Source organism: Hordeum vulgare, chromosome 3H (genome assembly GCF_904849725.1).
Source record: "Hordeum vulgare subsp. vulgare chromosome 3H, MorexV3_pseudomolecules_assembly, whole genome shotgun sequence".
Lineage (NCBI taxonomy): Eukaryota > Viridiplantae > Streptophyta > Magnoliopsida > Poales > Poaceae > Hordeum > Hordeum vulgare.
Window position 1 is genome coordinate 445,991,388 of NC_058520.1, and position 9,948 is coordinate 446,001,335.

Below are 9,948 nucleotides of genomic sequence, written 5' to 3' on the forward strand. Positions count from 1 at the left end.
CGTGCCCTTCGCAAACGACCACCGAGTGTCCATCGTCGTCATCGCCTAGACTCGCTCTACCGCAGCTCCAACTTCAAAGCAACCAAGCAACCCACGGAAGGCCACCTCGGACACGTTGGAAAGAACCAACTACCAAAGTCCAAACCTCGACCCGAGCTCCTCTCAACGCCATCATCGTTGCCAAACAGTAACCAACGCCCCACCTCAGCAAACCATGCGGCGAAGATGTCGCCATCCATGACGAAGATGGCGCACTTCACTAGTCTCCCAGTCATGGCTGGCTCCGAGACGATGCCCCCAAGAAGGAGAAAGACGCGAGGACGCCTTCATCGCCCGACCCAAAGGATCTGATGTTTCCCTCCGGAGCCCAAGCCATGGGGAGGAGGAGCACACCTCCACGACGACGCTTCCAAGAGAGATCACGACACCCGTGGGCGCCGCTGTCGCCGGCTCTGATGGAGACAGGAAGAAAGATTTCTCCTGAAGTTGCACGGAACACCTACCGCCACCGACCGCCGCCCACCAACCACCAACTTCTGAGGCCGACCTCATTCTTACCGCAGGATCCCACGATCCACCGTGGCCAGACACACACCACCACCCCATCTGAAGCCGTCGTCCACCATCGTAACCACCACCACCACAGCAACTAACGCACCGTAAGGAGCAGCACCCAGATCACAGAACCACCAATGGCTAGATTCAAATCGGAGCCACTCCAATGATGCAGCAGAATAGACGACCAAGCCTCCACTGCAGCACACCTTGAACTCCGGATACGCACGATCGCCGCGCCCCCACCAGTCGTCGCGCCAACCGTCGTCGCGCACGTCCATCGATCTGCGCACCATGTGCACATCTAGGGCCGAGAGCCGCCTCACCCACGCATGTCATCCACACCCAGGTCACGGATGGAGCTCGGACCGAGGCCGCCGCCCGCAATGCCCCCACCCCCTCATCCGGCAGTCATCGCCAAGTGTCGAACGCCGACCGAAATCCATCACCCGTCGCCGCGTAGCCGACGGGAAGAAGTGGCCCCGCCACCGCCGGATCCTCCCGGGCTTCGCCCGGCGGAGTCCACCAGCGACAGCAAGGTCAAAGGGTTGAGGACGGGACGCGGTGGTTAGGAGGTAGAGCCACCTCCCGTGTCGCCCCCGGGGGGGCGACACGAGGGCTGGGGAAGATATTATGTTCTTTTTCATAAAATCGAACCGACTACTATTTTTATTGAGGACAATTTTGACTTACATGGGACTTAATCCCTTACAAAATAAAAGCACAATTGCTCACTAAGGTGGTTTTGGTAATTAATAACAACGTATGTATCATTGAAATAATAATTCTATTCAAGTATATTTCAGAAAAGTTCAAAGATGCATTGGCTAAAGGATTGTGAGGAGAAATCCCTTGATGCAAAGGAAAGGAATAGTATTGACCAAGATTCAAGCAAGAGGACTCTCCATTTTATATTTGTGAGAAATCACTTTTGAGTCTATAGGAAAGCCAATACTATTAAAAGGGGGTAAGGTACTTATGATGAATTGGTTGCTCAAGTGCTTAGAGATAGCCACCAAAAATACTAAGCATTTCTCTCACAAAATCACTGTCCAAAGCCTACACATCAAAATTGGTGCCACCAAGAATTCCATTTCGGCCCTACCAATTTTTCCCAGTGACGGAACATTTGCCAAACCCTAATCTCTCGGTACCATCAACTTTCATATTAGTGCCATCGAATGTCAGTGACCAACTTTCTGTTTTGTCGATTTCAAGAATCGTAAATTCCGAGTTTTGAAATCGGTCTTACCAAGATTTAGAAACTGCCCTAGGTCACCAAATCGGTACCACCGAGATTCATATAGCGGTCTCACCGAGAATTCAAAAGTTATCACATTTAGCGCAACTCGGTATCACCGAGATTCATTTCGGTGTCACCGAGTTGGGCAATAATGTTATAACGGTTGGTTTTTGGGAGATGCCTATATGTACCCCTCCATCACCTCTCATTCGCACAGGAAGCACTCAGAACACACATACACTTGCCAGATTCATTTTTTTAAGAGAGAGACACCTACTCATGTGTTGAGATCAAGAGATTTCAATCCATCCATTTGAAACTTGATCTCTAGGCTCTCCAAGTTGCTTTTCATCAAATCAATCTCTCCTACCCATGCCAAATCTGTGAGAGAGTGATCGAGTGTTGAGGAGACTATCTTTTGAACTACAAAAGCAAGGAGTTCATCGTTCTACCGCATCTATTATCTTTTGGAGGGTGATGCCTCCTAGATTGGTTAGGTGTCGCTTGCAAGGCTCCTACTTCATGTTGTGGAGTTGAACCAAGAAGTTTATAAGGGCAAGGAGATCGCCTACTTCGTGAAGATCTACCTTGAGTGGGGCTAGCTAGGCCTGTGTGAACGTAAGCGATGGTGGAATAGACAATCCCGCTTCTTCGTGGACCCCTTGTGGATTGAGCCCTCCGTGGACTCTCGCGGCTATAACCCTCCGCGGGTTGAAGTGTCCACTAACGTGGACATACGATAGCATCACCTATCGGAACCACACCAAAAATCGTCGTGTCAACCTTTGTGTTTGATCTTCCTTCCCTACCTTCTACAGTTCTACTTACATTTTCATGTCTTTATTTTTCGCTGCTATACTCTTAGATATGCATGTGTATGGTGAACTTGACTAGTCATAATTGCTAAAACTGACCCACAACTAAAGTTAAAAAAAAGCTAAGTTTTTATTTGGTCAAATAGCTTAATCACCCCCTCTAAACATACTTCAAGTCCTACACAAATCCTTTCAATCCTTTTCAAATCAGATGCAATCGAACAATGCCTTAGGGGTTGATGGAGGTATTACTTGGTGTGTGCTTTTTTTAGAACGAACATGGTGTGTGCTTGGCTAAGACATAGGCTCAATCGGATGGCCACAATTGGGTCAATCGGGTAGCTAAGTGCCAATCGGCCGACGCAAATGGATCATGGTTTTTATTTGTTGTGATCGAAAAAAAAGGGTGTTCGTGTGTTTTTGTATTTACGTCCGCAGTACATTTAACTTTCTGATTCATTCGGTTATAAAAAAGTTGCCGGTTCATTTAGCCCGTCCGATCGGCCAGAGAACAAATGCGCATAATTTATTAAAAGAAAGTAATGTTATATATAAATTTATTAAGACAACCAAATAAATCGCACAATATCATAATACTCCTTTCATTTTAAAATAAATGATTTAATTTTATATTAACTTTGTATTAAAGATAGTATAAAGTTGAATCACTTAATTTAGGACAGGGGTAATAAATAGTTGACAAACAAATAAAGATCTCATAGTTTATAAATTAAATAAAAAATAAATTATCATAAATACATAGAAAGAAAAAGGACTGATACATCTATTGATTGCCGATGTGAGTCCACATGTGCTCAAACAAATCATTTTAAAATTAAATGTGAATGGCTCAATAACGTATTTTATGATGAAATTAGGTGAACTATGCAAACGTTACCGATCCACACTGAGGCACAACATTTTTACTCTAAAATTGAAACCCTTGGTCGAAGATTTGGTCCTCATGTTCACGCATTATGATCATGTTGTGCATGACCAAACAAGAAGTCATCATCACACACATCTTTTTAATGCTTCAAGTTCTAGCAGGATACCGAATGATGACCCATCAAGATTGAAGTACATCAAAAGCATGATCCACATTCTTCCTAACGCTCTCTTGTGATTGAGCAAACCTAGCCCTTTTCTCTCCTACCAGATTGGAGATTGTTTTCACGAGAGTTGACCACTCAAAGTAGATACCGTTAGTTAGGCAGTATCCCTTGTTGTAATGGTGACCCCTGGTCTTAAAGTTGACCTCTGAGCAGTTGCCTCCTGCAAGCCTTCCAAACACCAGAGAGAGTTGAGCACGTTGGTGTCATTGTGATAACCAGCCATGTAGAAAAAATGATAAATCCAGAAATCTTGTGAAACCATGGCTTCAAGTATGATAGTGCAACCTTTGGCATGCTCCTTATATTGTCCGTCCCAATGGAGAGTTCTTTCACCTTCAGTGCATACAATCTATACTATCAAGCATCCCCGAAAAGCCCTTATATACATGGGTCATCAACTACGGGGTTGTATCCGCAGCATTTGGCTCTCTCAGGTGCTCCGGTCCAAACACTAATACCAGAACCTTGCATAATTTGTGCAATGATGCAAGACATGTGGACTTACTCATGCAAACATACTCATCAACAAGATCATCGGGGAATTCCGTATGCAAGCATCTGAATTGCAGTGCATTTCTGATAAGAGAAACCAACCTTTTCAAGGGCATCCTCCTTGCATACAAAATAATCATCATACACCATCACTCCCTCCTGAATATGGGTGAATACATGTCTATCCATCCGGGAGCGACGCCGGTATAGCTTGAGATTGAAGAGTGGGAACGTGCATTAAAAGTAATTGGCGAAGAGTAGGTGATACGCCTCCGTCGTATCTACTTTTTCGAACTCTTTTGCCCTTGTTTTGGACTCTAATTTGTATGATTTGAATGGAACTAACCCGGACTAACGTTGTTTTCAGCAGAATTGTCATGGTGTTGTTTTTGTGCAGAAATAAAAGTTCTCGGAATGTCCTAAAAATTTACGGAGAATTTTTCTGGAATTAATGAAAAATACCTGCGCAAAGATCCACCAGGCGCCGCGGCCACCCCCCCCCCCCCCCCCCCCCCTAGGCCGCGCCGACCAGGCTTGTGGGGCCCACGTGGCGCCACCGCCTCCAAACTCAGCTCTATTTATTCCGTCTCGCCGGGAAAAAAATCAGAGAGAAGGATTCATCGCGTTTTACGATACGGAGGCGCCGCCACCCCCTGTTCTTCATCTGGAGGGCAGATCTGGAGTCCGTTTTGGGTTCCAAAGAGGGGAAATCGTCGCCATCGTCATCATCAACCTTCCTCCATCGCCAATTCCATGATGCTCTTCAACGTTCGTGAGTAATCTCTTCGTAGGCTTGTTGGACGGTGATGAGTTGGATGAGATCTATCATGTAATCGAGTTAGTTTTGACGGGGATTGATCCCTAGTATCCACTATGTTCTGAGATTGATGTTGCTACTACTTTGCCATGCTTAATGCTTGTCACTAGGGCCCGAGTGCCATGATTTCAGATCTGAACCTATTATGTTGTCGCCAATATATGTGTGTTTTAGATCCTGTCTTGCAAGTTGTAGTCACCTACTATGTGTTATGACCCGGCAACCCCGGAGTGACATTAGCCGGAACCACTCCCGGAGATGACCATAGTATGAGGAGTTCATGTATTCACCAAGTGTTAATGCATTGGTCCGGTTCTTTATTAAAAGGAGAACCTTAATATCACGTAGTTTCCATTAGGACCCCGCTGCCACGGGAGGGATGGACAATAGATGGCATGCAACTTCTTTTCCCTAAGCATGTATGACTACATACGGAATACATGCCTATATTAGATTGACGAACGGGGGCTAGTTACTTATCTCTCCGTGTTATAGCTGTTACATGATGAATCACATCCGGCATACTCATCCATCACCGATCCACTGCCTACGAGTCTTTTACTACTGGTCCTTGCTACGTTACTTTGTCCAGGCTTGTCCCTTGCTACAAAAGGGATTGGGCCACTTTGCTGCTATTGTTACTCTGTTACTCTACTGTCACTACTGTTGTTCCTTGCTACTGCTGTCACTACTGCTTTACTTGCTACTTTGCTGCTACTTGTTGCAAGACTTTTCTAGGCGCCATTGATACAACAAGTTAGGAATAGTCTGCCGTCAACAGACCCTTTTCTGGCACCGTTGCTATCATACTACTTTGCTACTGATACTTTGCTTCCAGACACTAATCTTTCAGGTGTGGTTGAATTGACAACTCAGCTGCTAATAGTTGAGAATATTCTTTCGCTTCCCTTTGTGTCGAATCAATAAATTTGGGTTGAATACTCTACCCTCGAAAACTGTTGCGATCCCCTACACTTGTGGGTTATCAAGACTATTTTCTGGCGCCGTTGACGGGGAGGCACAGCTATATTCTATGAGTCACTTGGGATTTACGTCTGCTGGTCACTATGAGGAATCCGATAGATCCAAGAACTAAAGTCTTGCCTTCCACTACGAGGACAGGTAAGGAACTGCCATCTAGCTCTGCACTTGATTCACCTTCAGTTATGAGTAAGTTTGCGACACCACCTCCTGCTAGAAATCTTGATATGTCGCATGTGCTTGATGATGCTACTTCTGCTGCCCATGATGCTTATGATGATGCTATGCTTGATACTATGCCTGATGATGCTATGCTTGATACTACTTTGCCACTAGGTGCATTCCTTGATGCACATATTGCTAGAGTTGCTGCTAGATGTGATGATACTTCTGAAACTGCTGATACTATTGAAGTAGAACCTGCTATTTTGTGTGCTAGAACTAGCTCTCCTATGCCTGAATTGCCTGATATGCCTGATACGCGTTTTGTTATGGAGGGAGAGATAGCTGAGGACTTTCTTGCGTGTAAGGATAGCTATGATGTTGAGAATTTACTGCACAAGTGGAAAGAAAAATCTCTGAACGCTAGGATGAAATACGACCCGAAGTTTGACACTTCACCTATCTTTGTGACCGATAAGGATTATGAATTCTCTGTCGACCCTGAGTTAATCACTCTGGTCGAATCTGATCCTTTTCACGGTTATGAGTCTGAAACGGTTGTAGCCCATCTTACCAAACTGCATGATATAGACACCCTATTCACTAGTGAGGAAAAGATCCGCCACTACTATATCCTCAAGTTGTTTCCTTTCTCGCTAAAGGATGATGCTAAGACCTGGTTCACTTCTCTTGCTCCTCGTTGCGTGCGTAGCCCCCAGGATATGGTCTACTACTTCTCTAAAAAATATTTCCCTGCCCATAAGAAGCAAGCTGCCTTGCAGGAAATATACAACTTTGCTTAAGCTGAAGAAGAGAGTCTCCCACAAGCTTGGGGGAGGCTTATCCAGCTACTGAATGCATTGCCTGATCACCCTCTTGAGAAGAACGAAATACTTGATATCTTCTATAATGGACTTACCGATGCTTCTAAAGACCACCTAGATAGTTGTGCCAGTTGTGTTCTTAGGGAACGAATCGTAGAACAAGCTGAGATCCTATTGAATAATATCTTGTGCAATGAGAATGCTTGGACTATTCCCGGACCACCTCCTAAGCCAACTCCGAAGAAAAGAGGTATTCTATTCCTCAGTCCCGAAGATATGCAAGAAGCTAAGAAATCTATGCGGGAGAAAGGCATTAAATCTGAAGATGTCAAAAATCTACCTCTATCGAAGAGATCCATGGTCTCGATAACCCGATAAAGGTAGTAGAAGTAAATTCTCTGCGTAGGTTTGATGAGAGTGATATTCCTTTTGATAAACCTGCTAGGCTATGCATGCATGAATTTTATAACTTTGTTGCCAAACAACAGAGTTTCAATGATTATGTTAGCAAACAATTGGAACATAATGCTCGTATGCTTAGTCATTTAAGTGCTTGTGTAGACAGAAATGTCAATGATCTTAAACTTCTGAGTAAACATAACTCTATGGTTACTACTCAAGTAGAACAAGTACTTAAAGCTCAAAATGACTTGCTCAATGAGTTGAATGACAATTCCATCAGAGTCGTCACTAGAGGCGGTAGAATGACTCAGGAACCTTTGTATCCCTAGGGTCATCCGAAGAGAATTGAACAAGATTCTCAAGGAGTTAGCATTGATGCACCTAGTCATCCTAGAAAGAAGAAGAAAGATGATAGGAACCCGCACGCTAGCAACCCTGTTGCCGCTACACCTGAGAGTCCAAACGATGCCTCTGTCTTTGATGCTGAAACACAATCTGGTGATGAACATGAGCCTAATGGTAATATCAATAGAGATGTTCATGAAGATGCTCAACCTAGCAATGATAAGGATGTGGAGATTGAACCTGTTGATCTTGATAACCCACAACCTAAGAACAAGAGATACGATAAGAATGACTTCGCTGCTAGGAAGCATGGTAAAGAAAGGGAACCATGGGTTCAGAAACCCATGCCCTTTCCTCCCAAACCATCCAAGAAAAAAGATGATGAGGATTTTGAGCGCTTTGTTGAAATGATCAGACCTGTCTTTCTGCAAATGCGTTTGACAGATATGCTCAAAATGTCTCCGTATGCTAAGTACATGAAAGATATTGTGACTAATAAGAGGAGGATACCTGAGGTTGAGATTTCCACCATGCTTGCTAACTATACCTTCAAGGGTGGAACTCCTAAGAAACTAGGTGATCCCGGTGTGCCCACTATACCTTGCTCCATTAAAGGCAACTACGTTAGAATTCCTTTATGCGACCTTGGAGCCGGTGTTAGTGTTATGCCTCTATCTCTTTATCATAGACTTGAACTGGATAAGTTGACACCCACTGAAATCTCTCTGCAAATGGCCGACAAATCAACTGCTTTCCCTATCGGTATTTGCGAGGATGTGCCTGTTGTGGTTGCTAACGTCACTATCTTAACAGACTTCGTTATTTTGGATATTCCTGAGGACGATGCCATGGCAGTCATCCTCGGAAGACCCTTTTTAAACACTGCAGGGGTTGTTATAGATTGCAACAAAGGCAATGTCACTTTCCATGTCAACGGTAATGAGCATACGGTGCACTTTGCGAAGAAACAATATCGAGTACATTGCATCAATGCTATCGACAAAACTTCATCGATTCTTATTGCGAGCTTCGAATGCCCTATTCCTCGTGTCAAGATTAAGTATGATTTGCTTGTTGGGGAGATACACATCCCCATTGAGGTGACCTAGTGACTATTCGAAAATTCTCCGTCTTCTTTTGCGATTCAAGAAAGTTTTGTCGAGGGGATTTGATCAACCCCATTGACGGATTTCTTTCGATGACCATGAGATGGATGAATCGAGGAGTCACAAGCCTCTGTTCCAAGCTTTCACCTTCGGTTGCTTAGAAGAAAAATGATAGATTTAGTTTAGTTTTCCATGTTTTCTGTTTTAGCCTCCCGTGGAAAAATACCTGAAAATAAAAGTTCTCCGGACGTCATGAAAATCAAGTATGATTTTTTCGGGATTTTTTGAAAAATACTGAGACAAAGAGCTTGTCTGGGGGCTGTACCAGTGGGCCACAAGCCCTGACGGCGCGGGCACCCCCCTGGCCACGCCACCCAGGCTTGTGGGGCCCACAGGCACCCCCTCCACTCATTCTTGATCTCATCTGGTTCTCCTACCTCTAGAAAAAATCGTTTCGCAGCTCAAACCCGTGTTCTTGCTCCTCTTGCTGGGATTTTCGATCTCTTTGCTCAAAGCACCATTCTCCGAACTGTTTTGGGGAAATTACTCCTTGGTAAGTGAATCCTCCATCGGTCCAATTAGTTTTTGCTCTAGTGCCTTATACTCCGCGTATTTTTGCTACCTTGGTGACCCTGTTCTTGAGCTTTTCATGCTAATTTTAGCTGGTCCCAAGTAGTTTTGATGCGTAATATGGCCTCTAGGCACCTGTGGGAGTAGTTGCTACAAGTTTAGTTGAACCTTGTTCATCTTTCCTTTGGGTTACTGAAAATTTCAGAAAAGGAAGATGTTCAGGAGAAACTTTCATGGTGGTTCATCAAGCAAGAGAGGTCCCCGTCTTGCGATTCGGGAGCCTGATCCTTACCAACCAAGGGACGCGCAGGTACAACCATGTGAATGGCCTTCTGATGAATTTATGATTGAGGCAGGTTTCAAAGATGAGTTTGATGCACTTGTTCGCAACGTCGGACTCGAAGAATTCATCTCCGATAAAATGTGAACAGTATGTTCCTCTCACTGCCTCTTTTGTTCGTAGATTCAAATTTTCAGTTGGCCGCGACACATCGGTACTGTTTGATCTCTATGATAAATTG